The following is a 20,520-nucleotide window of genomic DNA, read 5'->3' as shown; positions in this document are numbered from 1 at the left end:
CTTGTCAATCACAGTCATGGTGGAGGGAGAGAGACAGACGTGAGTGAGAGGTTTTGGGCTTTTTCAGACTTTATTACTTCTACCTACTGTCACTCATGCTCCTGAAGTACACGCAGATAAATATCAACCAACTTTGCCCAACGCATCAGAGGGGGGCCCCCAACTCAATATCATTGCAATCTACAGAAAACAAGGTGCAACAAACCTAGAATGGATAACAGAACGAATATCTCAAAATTGCCGCCCGTGTAGCTTTATTTTGCAGCTGCCAATCAACTGTTACATACAAACAATAAAAGATCTTTAAAGTCAAAAGGGACAAATGAGAGAGTTTAAACTTTAAAGACGGAAGATATTCCAACGATGGAAGTGTTTATTAAAATGCATGTATTACATTACAACTATAAGTATCTCGGCAGTTTGTGCTGATTCACCTGCTACATTAGTATGACGTTCTTTTTTTTAAGTGATGCAATCCTCTTGATGGTTTCCCAACATGAGAGCAATGTAAGTTTAAAATGGCAGCCATGGAAATGAGGTCAGCCAGACTGTTCTGAGGTTTAGACCTCAACGTCAGTAATAAAGAGGGAAACCTGGGAGCCTTTTAATAAAGGCGCTAGTTATTAGCAACGTGTTATGAGGGCAGGGAGGCTGGAAGATGCTGAGTGGTTTAACAGACACACTCACACAGGTTCCTTCATCTCTTTCTATTTTCGTGTCTCTTCCTCTGGTGCAGTAAAGTGTCTTTGTTCTGTGATTATCGGTGCAGTCCATTCTCCAGGCTTGTTTCTGCAGTTGTTTTAAAAAAAATAAAAATAAAACACTCCCACTACGACGTCTTCACTTTGAGCTGCTTTGGGATTTGAATAAAATTCCGCCGTGCTGGGAGGTCAGACAACAGTCACTCGCTTTAAGTTTGATCCAATTAGATGAGGAGCGGACCTCCCACTCCTCAAACTTCATGCGGGAAGAAGCGGGTCGGAGGATGGGGGAGAGACAGACGGGACAGGAGATCTTTTTTAAATAGGTCATTGAAAATGGTAAAAAAAAAAACATTTAAATATTTTGTTTAACAGAAGTTTGTGTTTTAATTTGATCAAATCAGGTCTTCCTGCATCCCTGTGTTGCTTTGTCCTCCATCATCATCTCCTCCTCTCATCTGCTTTTCTCATCTAATCTCCGACGTCTATCTGTCCTCCCTTCTTCTCTTTCTCTTGTTTTTTTTCTCCAACCGCAGCTTCTTTGTTCAGGATTTTTAAGATTGTGGTGAGAGATCTCTCAGAGTGGCCTATCTATAGCAGCCGTGTCGAAAGGAGCTCGCCACGGCTGCACCCCGCAACTCCCTCTTCTCTCCTCCCTCCCATACACACACACACATACACACACACACACACACACACACACACACACACACACACACACACACACACACACACACACACACACACACACACAAAGTCACACACTTAACAAAGCCACGTCCACGTTTCAGGGACAAAGTGTTTGATTCAGCTCTCTCTTCTTTAATGGCACCACTTTTTCTATCCATCTTTCCGCCCATTCCTTTCCCTTCTACTCCATCTATTTCTGACTTAAAAGCACACACACGTACACACACAAGTATGCATGCAGCACACACACTCACGCACACACACTGTCATGCAGATATACGCTGTTGCCACATTACTCCGCAGTGTCTGCAGTGAAGGAGTACAATCACGTTAGGATAGGGCTGGCTTGCTTCTCTCGCCTGCTCTCAACATACTGTGCAGAGCTTTTCGGAGCGTTGCGGCACAATTCCACTAAAGTGGGCCGCGGTCTCTCCTGTCGTGTGTTAGCGTATATAGCCTAGCCCAGCACTGCACCATGTCGGGGGCAGCGAGCTGTGCTAAAAGACAGGGAACGGAGAGATGCAGGCAGTGAGAGTGACATGAATTAAATATCCCTGCCGACGAGCCTCTTCCTTGTTTCACTCGTCTCTCCATTATGATGGAAAGCCCCGTGGAGCATGAAGTCAACCTTAATTGTTCTGAAGTAGCGAGCTAGATGGGGGGCAAGGATGGATGGATGGATGTTGGAAAAGGGATGCCTCGTAAGAATGTCCCTGTGTGACAAGCGGCGAACAAGCTGCGAGCACCATGGGGGGGGGCTCTCTGGAAAACGGCATTATTCATGTTTTATTGGCACACTCGGTTTATTTGTATCTCTCTGCCTCACTTCCTCACTTCTCTCCCAGTTTGCGTAACGGACAGCGAGCACTTTGCTCTTAAAACTTCAGCTTTAAAAAAGATAATAAATAGAAAGGATGCTGCATCACATCCATTAGCATGAAAGACAACTTAAGAGGACTCCTCGAGCCTGACAAGGAGTGTCCTTGTGTCTGACTGACTGCTGGAAGCTACACATGCTTCACATCCACAAACCTTTAACCCTCTAGGGGCTGAAAACATAACAGAATAATAAAAAGCCTCAGCTGAGGCTTTTATCCATCCGTTGGCGAGTTGTGTGTCGTCGCACCTGATGTTTGAGAGGTTAACTTTGGCGTTATATGTGTTAAGGTAATATGCTTGCACTGTATGTACGTGAACAACATCGTTCACAATGAGTCAGTGCGACAGCTACATTTCTGTCTTCCCGGTTTAAATGCTGCAGTGAACGGCTTTTTTGGAGGGAACTATTTTTAGTTTTTCAGGTCATTTGCAACTCGTCTCGGCGCTCTCGGCTCTTAATATGTAGTCCTTAAAGTGTCGTGTTACATCACGGAACTGACGTAGTGTGGTGAGCCCCCCCCCCTCCGCTTTTTAGATTGCAGTGTTTTGGAATTCGGCTGACTTCAAAAGATAGAGGGATGAGAATGGGGACAACGAAAGAGTGATTCAATGGCTTCCTCCTTGAAAGATAGAGAGAGAGGGGGGGGGGGGGGAACGAGCACAAATGAGGGAGTTAAAGATTGAATAAGAAGTAGAGAGAAAACCGGAGAGAGGCTTTTAAAGAGGCCGCCTTTAATTAAGTTGATAGTGTGGTTATTAGCGATAAGGTTTTTGCTGAGAAAAGTCAGCGTGCATCCCATTAACCCCCCCCCCCCCCGCGTACTGTAATTACTGTATGCAACCTCAGCTAATGCCAACACTGTGTGACCCTCAAATCCGTCCTGTGCTGGTACTCAAGGTGACACAGGGCCACAGCTTTAGAAACATGTAAATAAATAATAAGACGAGTACATGTGGTTTGTGTTTGCCCTGATGAATTGTCTCATTGACTTATTGATAACAAAAAACACGCTTCATTCATGTTGAGGCATCGCCTTATTTAATAATGAGTTGAACTGTCCGTCGTGTTTTTTTGTGATAGCCAAGTTATCGTGTACTAAGCACTTCCCAACATGTGTATGTTATCATTTTATTATATATTGTTTTCTCAAATGTTTTTAGTTTTAAATATGTTTTCCGTTCATCTCTACTTTGCCACCGAATGCCTCTTTGAGATCCAGTCGTCTGCTGCGGAGCAACATTAGCTTTACTTTCTTCTAAGTACATTATTTTATCACCTGTTCCTTTATGTTCTAGTTTGGTGTTCCACTTCCCTCCAGCTTCAGCGTCACCCTTCTTATTCTATCTCTTCCTCCCCTCATCCTTTTCCCTTATCCTCCCCCTTTCGGCCCATCTCCTCCAGCCTATGGTGCTTTTATAGTCTTTTGGGAGGACGGCTATACAGAGAGACATATGGGGAGGGTTGTAAAAATAGCAGAGAAAGGGAACATAGGAGGAAATGGAAGACAAATGGAGGGGGGTGGGGTGGGGGTGGAAAGGGGAGGTGTTTCAGGGTCAACATTGACAAATGGGTCTGCGGAGTTAGCCGTGGCTCCGGGGAGCACCGACAGTTAGGTCAGCGCTCCCCAAGGGGGACAGGGAAATGGGTTTTTACCTGCCAAAACACCTGAGAAAGAAAGGGAGGGAGCGAAACAGAGAGAATGGGTGAGTCCATAGTTTCTGTGGCGAGAAGCAGGGATTATAGTCTAATGATACAGGATAGGGTCTGTGGTCACAGTTTGTCTCGTGGCACAGCAGCTAGCAGCAGCGTAACCTTTACACGGGGCTGTAGCGGTGTGATTTACGACAGTATCCCGCATGTTTGCACATAAGGGAAGCTCTCCTCAAAATGCACCCGTTTTCCCAGGAAGTATATTAATATTTGACTACTGTGTGTTCACAACGTCCATCCAGTGCCAACTTTTACTGCCATGCAGGAAGAAGTGTGAAGGGAATTTAGCAATAAAACCAGGGTTGATGTGGTTCTTGTGTCCGATCTCATACCAGTCAGTAGCCTTGTATTACACACTATTCTACTTTTATTGTAGTCTACTGGAGTAGTTTTGTGTGAGCTTAACCACACATAATGTGTTGCAAGCAAACCGTCCTCAAGGTGCGATTAGAGTCAATGAAAAGACGCGAATAGACCAAAAATCTGGGCAAGAATTATGCGTCGCCAATGACACGAATACGCAAAATGTGTGTGATGCTGTGTCGCGACAGCCAATCAGCATTGACATTTTCCTGATGTTGAATCACAAATGGAGGAAAATATTTTTTTAGCTACAATATTTTCAATGAAAGCATAGCGTAGTCCTGAATTCCATTCAGAAAATGAGCATTTTATTAAAAGTCTCACTCAACTCACTGAGTTACTGTCCTCTACTCATTGTCACTGACATGGGATTGTTTGATTGGTTGAAATTAAAGTTCTCTCATTTCATTTTGAGATCCCTTTACATGATGCACTTATGCCCTGAACTTACACTTTTCTTCACCACAACTTGTCAACAAAGCAACTCCTCGTCCTCCCCGTGCTGCATGAACTTGCACCCAAAAAGCGTCTCTGGGTAAACCAGCACTTTGTGATGTCTTAGGTAAGCTGTCCTTGAGAGGAGTGATTCTTTATTCTCTTCTCTGCAGTAAACCCACGCTCTGCCTTTCCGGCCCTGGCTTTCTGAGCTTGAATACTGAAGCTCCTGAATGAATAGAGACTGAGGTTTGTTATTAAGGCATTCGTTCGAGTTAATCAAAATCACTGGATTTCAATAGCTCATTTTTGAAGAGGAGTCACGATGAGCTGGGCTTTCACGTGTTTCCTGCGCGTGGCGTTTGTGCGCGCGGCGTTGAGTGTGTGGGCGCAGCGTCATCGAGCCTTTTCTTGTACGTCCGACTGTGTTTGAGATGTTAGTTTAGTCCAACCTTGACAAGGAGGGACGAGGCGTTGTTAATGCAGACCCACTGAGAAATATGGCTTGACAGAGAGCGAGACAAGCACACTCACTCACACACACACACAAAGAACACAAACTTCTAAATGATGTCAAAGTGAAACTATTTTATTGGACACACTCTACCTCTTAACACAAACGCACACACAATGATTGAAGACTTGCAAATCATCCTTTACGTTTAGCGCTTTAACACTGCTGGTTACTGTGTGTGTGTGTGCGTGTTTGTGTTGGTGTGTGTGTGTGTGTGTGTGTGTGTGTGGTAGATCTATGCCTGCGTATGTCATAAAAGCAGAGCACAATGTTAAGCACAGTTTGCTGTCGATGAAGACTAAAAGCTCCCTACTTTAACAGTCTCCCTGCAGTACACTGTCTGCAAACACACACATAAATGATGGCTTTGCGGCGCCGTCGCTGCATGGCAAGGCCAGTTGAAGCTATTAATTTAGCATTCTGCTCAATGTGTGTGTGTGTGGCAGTATCCTATAGCCCAACAGTAAAACAGCTACTTTATTGGATACAGTAGTCCATTCATCTGTGTGTCCTTGGCTACTCTCACTCAGTGCATTTCTCCAACAGCGAGGTTTGCCTCCAGTAATGAAGACACCTTCACTAAGGTAACTGAAGTACATGATAGATCACTAACACACTAACACATTGCATGTATTGTATTTTAAACCAATAGACATTGAAATAAAAGTGACAATGTTACAGTTAAATAAGCATTTAATAATATAAATTCTATTCTATACATTTAGATATTCTGCCGTTATGATTATGGTCTGGTTAGGTTCAGATAATTAAAGCTATGTTAGTAAGCTCAGGGAAACCACCATCATGGTTTAACAAAACGGACAAATTGGAGCCAATTAAAACCTGTGAATTAACATCTAGACAACACAGTCATCACGCTGAAGACATTGGTCATTTATACACAAATTAATTTAAAGTTTGACTTTACGAAACACAAACGCACACCCGTCCCAGCTGGAGACTCTCTGAACATTTAATTAGCACGTTTGTACCTTGTCACTAACCGACACGTCATCAGACTGAAGCTCTCCAGCACCATCACAACAGCAGAAATTGTTTTTCTCTGTTCCCACTTAATATCATAAACATGGAAATGTTGCAAATGAGAATTTAATGATTTAACAGTCGGCGTAATAGTTCTCCTCCCACGGTACTGGTGATGACGGGTGTCTTCAGAACGCTGTTACAAGAGTCTTTCCTGAGTTCAGCACCCGAAGCAAGCTACACTTTAAAGTAGAGAGGACGATGAATAAAGGATAAAGCATGATGGTATCAAAGGGCTGAAACCCCTCCCTTTTCCACACACACACACACACACGCACACACACACACACACACACACACACACACACGCACACACACACACACACACACACACACACACTGAAAGTTGTGCTAATGTAGCTTCAGTTTGTCCAAACATGACCTATTAGCATGCATATTTCCATACCGGTGACAGCTTTTAGGCAAACAGCCACATCAAACAAGAGAAGAGGTTTTATTGTTTTTCCTAACTCACACACACACACACACACACACACAACGACAACATTCACATGCAGACACACTGTCCTGTGATGGCAAAATGATCGCAGGGGGTGTTGTGATGAACTGGCTTAATGGGATTAGTCTCTCCTCACTACCTTCCAGTGGCCATAGAGAGAAACAATTCATGTATCTATAGAGGCCACACTTTACTACTTTGTGCCCACAAGATGTAATTAGTTCCCTAAATTGAATTAAAGCGTTCCCACGTTTTGATTAACTTGTGTGCACAAGATAGTAATTCGTGGCCTCAATTTAATTAAAACGTTCCCACGTTTTGATTAATTTGTGCGCACGAGATAAGTGTATATATATATAACAGAGAGTCGGCGCAGCGCGTCTCTTAACAGGAGTGATGTTGCGCGCTGTCAAGCTGCATTTATGCGTAGCACATCCACCGGTTACATTGTGTGTGCAACCATCATTAGACTGTAGTAAAATAACCATCTAACATCTCTTTTTGATTATTAATTCCACACATTGTCTTCAATAGAGGCAGTATATATATATATATATATATTTCTTTCTATGGCGACTCCTGGGTTCTGCACATAATAACCGAATACATTGGAGAATTGAAGAAGGGGGCGGTACATTTGATGACATCTCTCTCCTGCTTTGTGCTTTCTTTCCCTATTTCTGCCTACCACAGCATTTTACAGTCACTTTCTCTGCGTGTTGGCGTGTGTGTTGAAGGGGGTAAATAGTTTTCAAGGTTCCCACTCAGCTAGCTGTGTGTGTGTGTGTGTGTGTGTGTGTGTGTGTGTGTGTGTGCGAGCTGTCAGGTGTTCCTGTCCCTGTGGCGAATCATCTGTCTGCTCCTTGGTGGTCGCCGGCAGGTGCTTTCTAAACAGGCCTCCCCCTCGGACACCTCTGTCCTCGTCTCTGTCTGAAAGTGCTCATATCTTTCTCCTTTAACTCTGTGTGTGTGTGTGTGTGTGTGTGTGTGTGTGTTTGTGTTTTTTCTTGCATTTTCAATTGAATGTACTGCCTGCAACATTGAACCACTTTGACACTGATCTTCCACCAAAACATTAACATTGTTAATGAATTTGGATCAGACAGATATTCGCATCAATTAAAGCAATATTATAAAAAATGATGCTGCACTAGTTTATCTCACAAAATGTAGTAAACATGTCGGACAAGTGAAAAAATAATTGAATACAATAATGAGTAATATCCTTCGTCAAATAATTAAGAGCCTAAAAGAAATATAAAGTTACAGACTCTCGCTTTACCCATCAGTTATTATATATTATATATATTATATTTATATCATTCTTCTATTTAACCGTCACAAGCCTCATTTTAAATAAATACTCTATATTTTGAATTGATGCGTTCAGTTATATTTTTGATTTGTCTGAAAACATTTCAATACATTTTGTCAGTTGCAGGGTTTCAAACCCTCTGGCATGTTTTTGACTTTTCACCTAAATAATATAACCCAAATACTAAACCAAATACAACTTAACAGATGTAATGTGAAAATATACACAGAGGATGTGTCTTATAGGAAAGGAAAGATGCAACACTCTCATGGGAACACATGGGAAACGTAGTCCAAGGACGAATGATGTTTGACCCTTTGTTCATAAATAGGATCTCTGTCACTCAGGATGAAATATTTCTACATTCTACAAAGAAAATCTCACCTGTTTAAGCTTTAAAAGGCAGACTTTCATTTGGATTGTCTGCAGTATGACTTATCATTTGCCCGTACATTTCTTTCTCTACAAAGACCTTGCTTGGTTTGTACTCATCAGCCTGCGTTTGATATCTTGTAACACCGGCCATTCTGACCAAAGCTTTTTTTAAATTCTGCATTGTACGGCGATATCAATTCCACAGATCAATTCCACAGCATTGCAGGCAGTGTGAATAATGAGGCTTTCCCATTGATTAGAATTTAATTGAGAGGCAGCGATGGGCCGAGGGAGGAAAGGCCACTGGAGTCGCTCGAGCGCCGTGAGCCTCCGTTCTTCACCAGAGAGCTCCTCTGGCTCCTTCACCCTATTTCACTGCGTCTCCTGCTCTCTCGCTCCCGCTGCCCCTCGGCTTTGGTCCCCCCCCGTTCCCCCCCCCCCCCCCCCCCCCCCTCTCTCTCTCTCTCTCTCTCTCGCTCTCTCTCTCTCTATCGACGGCGTACAGGCACAATAGAATTAGGCCCGTCGCTGCTGCTCCTCGCCGTAGCTCTGGCCGGGCGCCGAGGCTGCTGGGAGATGATGCAGCTGAATGATAACCGAGTCTCGCAGCGCTCGTCGCAATCACACCCTTCCAATTTACAACTTAATTCAGCTCAGATCGCTCTCAGACACTCAAAATCTCCTGTGTGAAGCTCACACACACACACTCCCACACACACACCTACACACACACACACACACACACACACACACACACACACACTCCCACAGCCAGACAGACAAAGCAATATACTCCCCACACACACTGAGGCAATTTGATAAACTACCCTCAAACTTCATCTGTCTCTTACTTCTCCCATCTTCCTCTCTGTTTCCCCCTCTCCCCACTCATCTCTCTCTATCTCTCCCTCTCCCCCCCCCCCCCCCCCCCCCTGTCTGTATTGCAGTCTGTCTGTATTGCAGTACTTGGGGCAACACTTTATCATTCTAATATGAAAACGACTCTCCGGTCTTGTACACCGAGTAATTGATCTTCTTCTCTGGGGTTTTTTATTTTCTTCAATTACATTCTGTCAGAGTGCTGACAATGAGAGAGATGGACAGACTCGGTTTGCCTTCCGTGTGTGTGTGTGTGTGTGTGTGTGTGTGTGTGTGGGGCATTTACCGCTGAATCTCCATCAGACACTTTGATCTTATTTTACATCTAAGACTTTGCAAAGAAAGCCGCAAAACCTGTTTTTTTGCACGTCGTTGTTTTTGTGTCCGTTTCTTTATCTTTTAAGTGAAACTTAAAAGTTCTGCATCTGTGAGTATAGATATTCATATTAGTAAACTCAAAGGCCTACACCTTTGCGGTAAAATGTTCGGATGAAATTGTTATTGTACTCACATCTGTAGTTGTGTGTGTGTGTGTGTGTGTGTGTGTGTGTGTGTGTGTTTGTGTGTGATACTTCTGAATAGCTAATTTGCCTGAAGCGGACATGGAGCGATTGAAATGTTCCCAAGGACAGATGTAATTGCATTTCATGTCCTGTATTAGTGGACACACACACACACACACACGCATACACACACACACACACACACACACAGACAGGTATAATAATGAGGGTGCGTTCTATCTCCTATCTTTTCAGGGTATCATTAATGTGTGTGTATGTGTGTGTGTGTGTGTACATACTCCTGAATGTGTGGCAACACTTCTTGGCACAAAAAGGTCACTTTCCCTTTAATTAGGTGGAGGTAAAGTGAGGAGATGGAGGTGTGGTGGAGGGGGAGGGAGGAAGAGGAGCTGTAGTGGTGGAGTAAAAAAGAGAAATAAAGGTTGACAGATTGCGAGATAAAAGTAATTCAGGTAAAGCAACAGGAGGAGGTCCGAGTGAATAAACCACATTTTAATTATCGCAACCTAAAATTGTGTTGGAAAAGAATGAACTACATCGGCTGAAAGAGAGGAGGTGAGAGAAAGGTGGAGGGGGAAGGACATGGAGAGGGAGGGAGGGAGAGAGAGAGAGAAAAAACTGTGGTAATAAAATACAGATTACACCGTGTCGTAGCCTGTCCTTCAGCTCTTGGCAGTGCCACTCCTGCCATAATCTAGATCGTCCTCTGCATGCATGCATGCATGCATGTGTGTGTGTGTGTGTGTGTGTGTGCACTTGTGTGAGATTGACCCTCAGGGGTCACACACCCTTAGGTAATGGCTCCATTACGAAGACGAATAGCTGCGCTCCCGGTGCAAACGTGATCACTCTCTCTATTTCTATCTCCCATCTTTTCCTTTTGCTCGCACCTCAGTTCTCCGCACTTTTCTCTCTCTCTCACACACACACACACACACACACACACACACACACACACACACACACACACACACACACACACACACACACACACACAGTTAGAGTACCACAGGATGTGAAGCATCAGTCGACTCCTCAATTTATCTGACCTGCGTGTGTGTGTGTGTGTGTGTGTGTGTGTGTGTAATAGTGTGTTTGCACATGCATAAACAAGAGCAATCTCTCTGGCCTTGTGTTGGAGACAGTCATTAACCCTCTTATCCTCTTCTCGTTATCTCTCCCACCCCTCATCTATTCTCTGACTCATAATATGATGTGTGTGTGTGTGTGTGTGTGTGTGTGTGTGTGTGTGTGTGTGTGTGTGTGTGTGTTTTGTGGCTGGCGTTCATCTTAATAAATCAACAGTCTGTCTCAATTTTAAAGAGATTGGTTTGGGATTTGAACCCACATCAAGTGGTGATTAGTCCAGGCCTTTAACCAGCTCCAGAGGCAGATACCTCTTTGCTCTGCGCTCTTCAAACAGAGAGAAAAAGAACCTAAAAATGAATCCACTTGGTTGGAGCCACTGGTTGTATTTTCCCTCAAAATAACTGCTTTGCCAACTGTGGTTCAGAATATGGAATGTTTTTTTTTATTTGGTAATAAAAGGCCATTTATTCTACCAATATCTTGATGACTAACAGGCAGTCATTCAAGATGGATTGGTTGCTGTTCTATTACAACTCCAAAAACAACAACGTCCTGATGTTTACCCGCTGTGACAGATGTGCTCTGACTATATAATATAATACTGCCACAAAGGAGCGCGCTTGTAGCCCAATTACCAAATCTGTGAGCGATGGCGATGGAGTATCTGCACATGCGGACACGCGGAGGCGGGACAGCTGCAGACACACATCCAGCAGCGTTTGGGAGATTGGGGCAGTTGTCTTCTGCTGTATGCTAATTTTGCGTCGAGAATGCACAAGAGCAGAGTCGTTTGGCGTGAGTCACCTCGCACGGTGATGGACATTTGCATCAATTTGATCCGTTCCTCACGGCGCCACTGTTTTTCAATTTTGCACGTCTGATTGTGACGCATCCCTTTGGAGCAGATTTCCGTTTAAATTCAATTTAAACATAATTTTGCCTCTCGTACGTCTGAATGCATCGTAGAGTCTATCATTTACTGTAGTTAGCCGAGCTTCATTTGCATGTTGTGTAACGCAATAAAATGGCAACCTCAGTCATCAATACCTCTGTGCGGAGGTTTCGTCTTGTGCCATGTGGCTTCTTTTTGTTGTCGAGGTTGGCTGAGATCGTACTTTCAGGAAGGCACATTATAACACAAGCACCATCTCCACCCAGCTGGTACAATCCCACCCATAAAGATTACGGGTCTTATATATCTTTTGTGTGCTGGACCTTGTGCAGGGTGAGAAGGGATGAATGGGGAAATACGGCGCCAGGAAGAACATGCCGTCTGCAGATAACACAACAGCCAAACAGGCAAATCCTCTAACATGATAAACAGCTACAGACTCTCCTCTCTCTCCACTTTGATTAGAACTGGGTCACCCACCCTCCACCACCGTCATCGAAGGAGCTGTGGTCCCGCCTAACAATTAGACCGCTCTTTGTTCTTTCCTCAAGCTACGAGAGAGAGAGAGAGAGAGGACGGAGGGATGAGCGCACCTCTCTCCGTCTGCGCTCAGTGTGCGAGGGCATGCGGTGATGAGAGAGTTAGTCAGAGAAAGTGAGTAAGATGGCAAAAGAAGCCGCAGTGCTGGCCTGTGTGTGTGTGCGTCAGCCTCCACATAACCCCGCATGCCAGCTTAGACTATTCTGCTGACTCCTCGTTCTAAATACAATTACTTGATGGAGCGCAAAGTGTGTGTGTGTGTGTGTGTGTGTGTGTGAGAATGGGTGAATGAAAGAAAAAAAAAAATCTTCTTTTGAATACTTGGGGTCTTGTGTGTGTGTGTGTGTGTGTGTGTGTGTGTGTGTGTGTGTGTGTTGTGAGGATTTAGTTTGTTGCATTCTGTGACTAAGCCTGTGTGAGGGTGTGTGTGTGTGTGTGACGTCACCCAGCGTTTCCCCTGGTTACTGGGCGGCCAGTTTTGGGGAGAGAGAGGGACAGAGATGAATCTAGTTAGAGAAGTTTGGGCTGGGAGGGGGGGGGGGGGGCCCATTAAAGATATAGCACACAGAAGGGGGTAGACATGAAAGCAAGAGCGAGAAATAAGACGGAGGAAGGAAAGATGATTCTGTTTTTGTTCCGTGAAGATTAAAGCAGCCTCCTGCATAACAAGCAGCCAAGTTTGTCGGCGACTGCCGCGATTCCAGGAGAAAGTAAGAGCGCATCGTGTATTTTAACTTGTGTCTGTGCATTTTTAATGCCGCGCGAGGACTGAATTTTACTGAGTAAAAATAAAACCAACCACTGCAGCCTGAAACGGGTTCGGTGCTGCAGCAGAAAGCAGCAGAAAGCAGCATCTGCACCGGCTGTGGAGGACGTACTCCGTTACTGACAATATGGCTGCAGTCACGGTCACAGGAAGCAAGTAAACACTCACTTAATATGATTAACTACACTGTAATTTGACTTGTTCATACTTAATGTGTCATTTAATGTTACGTTTAGGCTTAATTTAATGAATCATTTCAATCAGTTTCTTGCGTGAAACTATTTACACGTTTATCAAAGTCATAATATCAACATAACACACTGAGGCATTTCTGTGAAAAAGTGGTGATTTTACATATGAAGTTAAGTTGAATTCACCACTCAGCTTGTGAGAATGAGCCAATAGTGCCTAAAATCAGGATCTCTCAGCCTCTGCTGATTATGCTTCAGCAGAGCAAACAGAAAGCTGCAGATATTGGTGTTGATATAAAAACCTTATTAAAAGAATATAGAGATTACAGGCGATCTGCCCAAATCCGATTTGTTTGCGTATATGTGACTCAGATCATTTCTTTTAAAAATCATCACTTGAAATGAGAAGGTAGTACAAAAATGTAAACCGTACGTTGATGTTTCATTTTCACCTCTTTACTTAAGATTCCATCCTTCCATCCAGCTTCGCTTTTACAAAATGTACCAAAACATAGGAAGGAAGATCTTTGGCAGATAATAATAATAATAAATATCAAACTCAAATGTAAATCAAACTCTCTAAACTTGAGAGGAAATCTGGTTTGATTTGACATCAAACACTGTTTCTAAGCTTGTTTACAAGATATTTATCCCCGGCTGATCTACAGAGGGAACCAGGAAGTGCATCTTTCAGTCCATAAAGAATTCATGAACAATTACTGAAGCACTCAAATTGCTCCCAAATTTAAACCATTGACTGTTTTTTTTGTGAACGGCACAAATCCCACGGAATCCGATCTTTGCTCTTGTGATTCGGGCCGCTTCATAGGAGCTCCTCAATCACAGGTCTGATTCATGCAACTTTGAACCCCTGAACCTCCATGTTTACTTCCATACGCATGCTGCGTGTCCCGTCTTTGTTATCTGATATTGGCCACATTTAAAAAAACATAATGTGAACGGACAAACACAAAGGAAGTTGGATGTAGCTTATTGTATGGAACATGAAGTGAGCAGGTCCTGAGACCTCTTTAGGTCTTTAGTCAGCTAGCACAGCAGGTCAGTGTCAGCCTATAGACTCACCTCAGGACACACACACACACACACACACACACACACACACACACACACACATGCACACACACACACACACACACACACACACACACAAGTACAGTACATCCGTTTGAGTCATCGTGATGACACATTGAATAGTATCTCTCGGAGGCTGTAAAACACACACATACACACCAATGTAGACACACAAAGGAAGGAAGCAAATGTAGGTTGTGTTACATCATCACACACACACTGAGGCACACGGTGCTGCTCGGAGAGTGAGTGTGGTTTTCACCATCAATCAGTCAGAAGAGGAGCAATTGGTTTTGTCATAAACACGCTCGTGCACGTACAAACACACGATCTTCAACTTCATCTCCAGTCTCCGTTTTGGACATCATACGCGAAGGCATTAACATCGACATGTTGCATGATTATTATGATGTTTTTCGCCGTCATGGTAGCACATCAAACGGTTTGTTTCTCTGCGGCAGATACTGGCACACACACACACACACACACACACACACACACACAGACGTACACAGTGTGCGTTTGTGTCTGTTCATTCAAACAGCACAGCGTGAAGTCAGAGCGGCGGCTCACGCTGTCGCTGGCTGACACAGATGAGGGAGAGGGAAAGATGAGCAAAGGTTCAAGAAATACTTGGAAACACAAAGGAGGGAGATAAAGAGATCTTGCTGAAGACTGAGAATGATAATGTGTGTTTCACTCAATGTAGAAATATGCATGGCCCCTCACATCTCAAATCTCCATTTGTTTTTCTGGAGCCATGTTCTCGGCTCTCACTATTCCCTCTTTTGTCTTTAAAGCGTTTTTCTCTTTTTCCTTTTCCCACTCACTCAGACAGCAATTTGTGAAACTCAGACAGTTTAGGTGCCATTTTGGAGGTGGTTTCTATTTTTAGGGCTTGTGTTTTAGGCTCATTGTGCTGAGATGAAAAGTGAGCTAAATGCACCGAACGGGATGATCCGCGCCGCTCCAATCTCTGCCGTGGGATGGGATCGCAGGAGGAAGCGCCGCTGGTCCGTTGCAGGTGCTGGGCCACTGCTTTTTCAGGCCAACAAACAAGCCAATCTGTCAGAACCCCCCTCCCCAGGGGAGCGGAGGTGACGGATGACATTTTCAAACGTGTTATCTTCTAAAGCTCCCCTTTCACGTTCAGTTCAGAGGTCAAAGCTTTAACATCAGCCAGACAGTTCACAAGCATTTTCAAGAGCTGCTGAGGTGAGTCCAAGAGCTGTGTTTACATGCGCTGCATGAAATTCAAAGCCCGCCCTCTTCCTCCTGTTCTCAACCATGTTGACGTGTCAATCACTTATCATGTTGAAAACCTAAAGTTTCTTCAAGACCAGGAATCCATTGGAAGCTTTGTGAATGTGACCACTAAATAAGAATGTAGATGTTTGTTTTTGCATCGCCCTTAATCACTCTCAAATTACTGCACAGCACCTTAAATTAACACCCTCTAACCTCAGGGCCTCGACTGAGAACAAGGGGGAGAAAAATTAAACATCTTTCCAAGAAATATATAAAGTCAATTAGCCAGTCAGTAGGGGTTCAGTAGAGTAAAGTCATTACTCAACGAGCCTTCATCCGGTATGTAAATTCCTGTTGAACATTATTTAAAATGGTCCAGTGTCTGGGCTGCATGTTGTGGCGCTCTCCGTGGTCCTGATCCTGTGGGGGGAAAGCTGGCAGTGTGGACAGAAGTGAGCACCGCGGACAGCTCCCCTGTCTGCACCACCCTCAGCTGCAGGGGAGCTGTCCGCGGTGCTCACCGTCCACACAGGCTGCTGTGGTCGCTGCCAATAGGGAGTTTCAGCCAATGACCAGTGACCCCGTCCAACCACTAATTTTGCATTTGGCCTGGTTTCTCCCGTTTGCTGCCCTTTCAGTCTGACGTCACCCGATGAATCCTGTTATTAAAGGACGCTCCACCGATTCTACGATTCAAGATCCCTTTCCTCAGCCTGTGTTGTATAACGTCTCCTTTGACTCTGGAGGAAGCTTATCAAGTTTTAAAAAAATACCATTGTACCAAAAAATACACAATTTTAATTAACAGAAAGCCTGCATTCAAAACTGCGTCCGTGGAGTTTGAAAGACAGGAAGCATCTAACGTAACGTGCAGCTGAGCTGCATTATGGGAGGTGTAGGATCCAGTATTTTTAAAGCTTGGCCCTTACAACAAAAGACAGTTTAAACACATCATGATAACGATAATTTACCCAACCTCCGTTAACGTTAGCTCTGTCATAACTGTGCTGCCCAGCGGCTGCTAACAGCTAATGCGATACCCGATGCAGCATTTTTGATTCTGGTTTCGGTATCGGAAACAACTCTAATCGTACTGCAACACAAAAAACGCTGGAATACGCATTTAAACACATTCTAGGCCTGTGTTGTCAATACTTGACCTCATCTGCTAGCAACTCAATTCTGGAGATATTTGCATAATGCAAATGTTTTATTTATAGGAAGAGGACGGGCGATCATTCTTTTTTTTAAAGCACATGCAGACATTTATCTGAAGCTGGGTGGGAAAAGGATGGATGTTCGTGTGTGTAGGTGTGTGTGTGTGTGTGCATATGTCCTCTCAAGCCCAAGGCTAATTGCCTTTAAAGATGCTATCACAGCTGCCATTCCTCTATTGAGCCCTTCTGACCTGACAATCGATGAATGGAAAAAATGTCCTGGACAGAGGAAGCGAATACACACGAACAATACACACACCCGAATAACTCGCCCTTCCCGATACAAAAATGTCCAGCCCCCCACATTTACAGTCAGCCCTCGCTCTCACTTCACTACCCTCCGCTACACACATTAGCACGCACACACACACACACACACACACACACACACACACACACACACACACACACACACACACACACACACACACACACACACACACACACACACCGCGGGTTCATTTAGATCGATGTAGAGATGAGGGCTGCTTAATTTATTCATCAGAGCGTCCCAGCTAGAGGTCCAGGTGTCATCCTACCTATTGGCATGTGGTGGATTTAAAGTGTATTGGAGTCAGCACTCCTCCCCTGCTGGCCTCCTGCATTAACACACATAATGCTAAATCAACAGCTCTCTGAAAGCCCGCTAAGTCCTCTCTAACCCCGCAGAGACAGAGGAAGAAAGAGAGAGAGAGAGAGAGAGAGAGAGGGAAAGAAACCGGCATGGGCTATGTACACACACACACATACACACACACACACACACACACACACACACTTGAACAGTTTGAAGTGTGAGATATTAAGGAAGGGCACAGTGGAGGATGAAATGCTTTATGTTTGGACAAGTGTTAGTTGGGGGACCTGAGAGAGAGAGAGAGCGAGAGGGAGGTAAAGTGCTTCCTCTCCTTGCTAATCCCTCTTCTTTTCTTCCACTTCCACACATCTCTCTCTCTCTCTCTCTCTCTCTTCCTTTTCATCCCTTGCTTAAATTAGAGCAGGGGAAGCGGGGCCTCGACGGCATGTCACAGCACAGGAGCCTAATGGCTAATCATCACGGGCTGGAACAATGATGGCCAAAGACCGTCTCGGGACCTGACTCAGCTCTAGGCTCTAAAGGCCACGGAGCCACAGGGATCTGTTCATGCAATGAGGACAGGCGGCGCTGAATTAGAAAGAGGGACAACAATAACTATTTTTATAATTTAAGCTTTCTTTGCCCCTGGTGGTTTAACCGTACAGGCTGCACACTTTGTCAAAGTTGAGCTTTGTTATGTAAACCGGTCTTGGTGAGTGTGTAGTGTGAACCTAAAGGCTCTTCTTTCATAGTTGCATTAAACATAATGACAAACCACTGCATTTAGATAGTCAACATGAAACGATTCATGCTAGGAAAAGCCACTCTTTTGAATACGTTTTTTATTGATGTATGACTCTGGTTGTATAGAAGTCTATGAGAAAATGACTCTACTTCTCTCTTGATTTATTACCTCAGTAAACATTGTAAACATGAGTTTATGGTCTCAATCTCTAGTTTCAAGTCTTCTTCAATACAGCATGATGCTCATTTAGTAAATGATGGTCCATTTAGAGTCAAACAGACCTTAAAGCAGGGGATGCTTTAGGGCGGGCTTACTGTGATTGACAGGTTCCAAATATGGTAACGTCTGTTAACTGGTTGCAAAAAGCCAAGATGGCGACAGCCATTATTATATGAACCTGAAGCATGAAGACATTTCACTGATTATAAATCCTTGGCTAAATGGCGGTGGGCTTTCTTCAGCATTGGTTGCTTGTATCATTTGCTCTTACAAGGTAATAACTTGCATACAATAATCTGGTGAAGGGCATTTTATAGTAATAGATTGTGTGGCTGATGTGGGAGACTTTGTGCCTTCACTGAGCTTCTATACCAGGCGTAAGCCCAAAATAACCGATCTCGATCATTTGAATAATTGATCTCTGGAGAAGAAATATGAGTTTGACCCACACACACCGGCAGACATTTGTGGTGTTATGAAAGAACACCGTGTTGCATAAAATTCAGCCTTCAACTGAAATTCGGGTCTCCATTAATCAGAAAATATGAACTGGGTGAATAGCTGTTCGCCTGTGGTTAGCACCGTGCTAGCTCAGTGCTGCTGACTTTGCTAGCACTGTGTTGCGTGCTATGCTAATTTAGTTCTTGCTCGATCGTTTTTTCGTGTGAGACTGAAAGGTCAACGCGAGCTGTGGGCAAGTGTTAGAAGGCTGTGAAATGTTGTCGCCGTCTGTGCTCGAGTCTTTGTTTTCGTGTGTGTTTAAACGTCTGGCTGTGTGGTCTGTTTATTGTTTGTGTGTGTGTGTGTGTGTGTGTGTGTGTGTGTGTGTGTGTGTGTGTGTGTGTGTGTGTGTGTGTGTGTGTGATGGTGGTGCTAATGGATTCACTGAGAGAAACACTGCTGGCCACGATGTCAGCGGGGGTGTGAAGGCAACGGTAGGATGGCGTGTGTGTTTCTGTGTGTGTGTGTGTGTGTGTTTCTGTGTGTGTGTGTGTGTGTGTGTGTGTGTGTGTGTGTTAAGGTGTGTGTTGTCGAGTCCAGGGAATAACAATGTGAACACTTTCATCAATTTAGACCAGCAGGAGTGAGATGGAGACAAGGGAACGGTTAAAAAGAGAGGAGACGGGACGGGGGGTCCACCGATAGCCACAAACTAAGAAATGAAGACAGAGGAGGAGCAGAAAGCTGGTGAGACAATAGAGGACGCAGACATCTCTCTCAGAGTGATAGTCGGTGATGCAGGGTGGTTAAATGTAAAAGTGTCAGACAGAAAGAAATGAGAGCAGCAGAAAGAAAAGAGAAACAGGTTAACAATAAAAGGAGAGGAGGAAAAGTCATGGTGAGAACGATGTTCTGGAGGTACAGGAACGAAGGGAGAGAGGGATCGTATCGGGGAGATTGAGGAAAAAGATAAAGAGGGCAGCAAGATGAAGGTTAAGAATGATGAGCGGGGCGGGGACCGGTTTTCTGTTGCTCAACATGTACAACAGCACCCAGAGGAAGAGTAGACTTTAGATGGGTTTATTCATTTCTAAATAAAAAATCAAGATGGCATCTTGACTTGTTCTGGACTTAATATGTATTAATTTGTGTATTTAGCAGACATTCGATATAGAGTTGTCCAATTAGAGGCACTTTGGATATTACCTTTTCTGCTTTTGGCAGACTTTCCAGCGTTGATTGATGATGAACTAAAGGCCAGATATCTGCTTTTGGCGTAACAGCAAAATGTAATGCTGAACGGGTCGATCGGTTCATAGAATCCAGTCCTCAGGCTTTTAGTGGGAGCATTGCCCAATCATACAAATAAGAAATGAAACAAAGAAACACTGCTCGACGTTATCGTGCATGTATACAGACATCTCAGACAGACTGCACACACACACGTTCCCATGCAGTATAAAGCAAGACGGGGAGGGAAACGGAGACAGAGAGAGAGAGAGAGAGAGAGAGAGAGAGAGAGAGAGAGAGAGAGAGAGAGAGAGAGAGAGAGAGAGAGAGAGAGAGAGAGAGGAGAGAGAGAGAGAGAGAGAGAGAGAGAGAGAGAGAGAGAG

At 44.2% G+C, this 20,520-nt stretch overlaps 1 protein-coding gene across 2 annotated transcripts in view; it reads left to right on the top strand.

Moving 5' to 3' along the window:
• The window catches only part of grin2aa (glutamate receptor, ionotropic, N-methyl D-aspartate 2A, a), a gene marked incomplete at both ends in the record, with an annotated part of 128,222 nt that overhangs the window by 16,773 nt on the left and 90,929 nt on the right, over positions 1–20,520 (top strand). The window lies entirely within an intron of this gene.

This window comes from Pholis gunnellus (genome assembly GCF_910591455.1).
Source record: "Pholis gunnellus genome assembly, chromosome: 17".
In the NCBI taxonomy this organism is placed as follows: Eukaryota; Metazoa; Chordata; class Actinopteri; order Perciformes; family Pholidae; genus Pholis; species Pholis gunnellus.
This window is presented reverse-complemented; position numbering and strand designations above follow the sequence as displayed.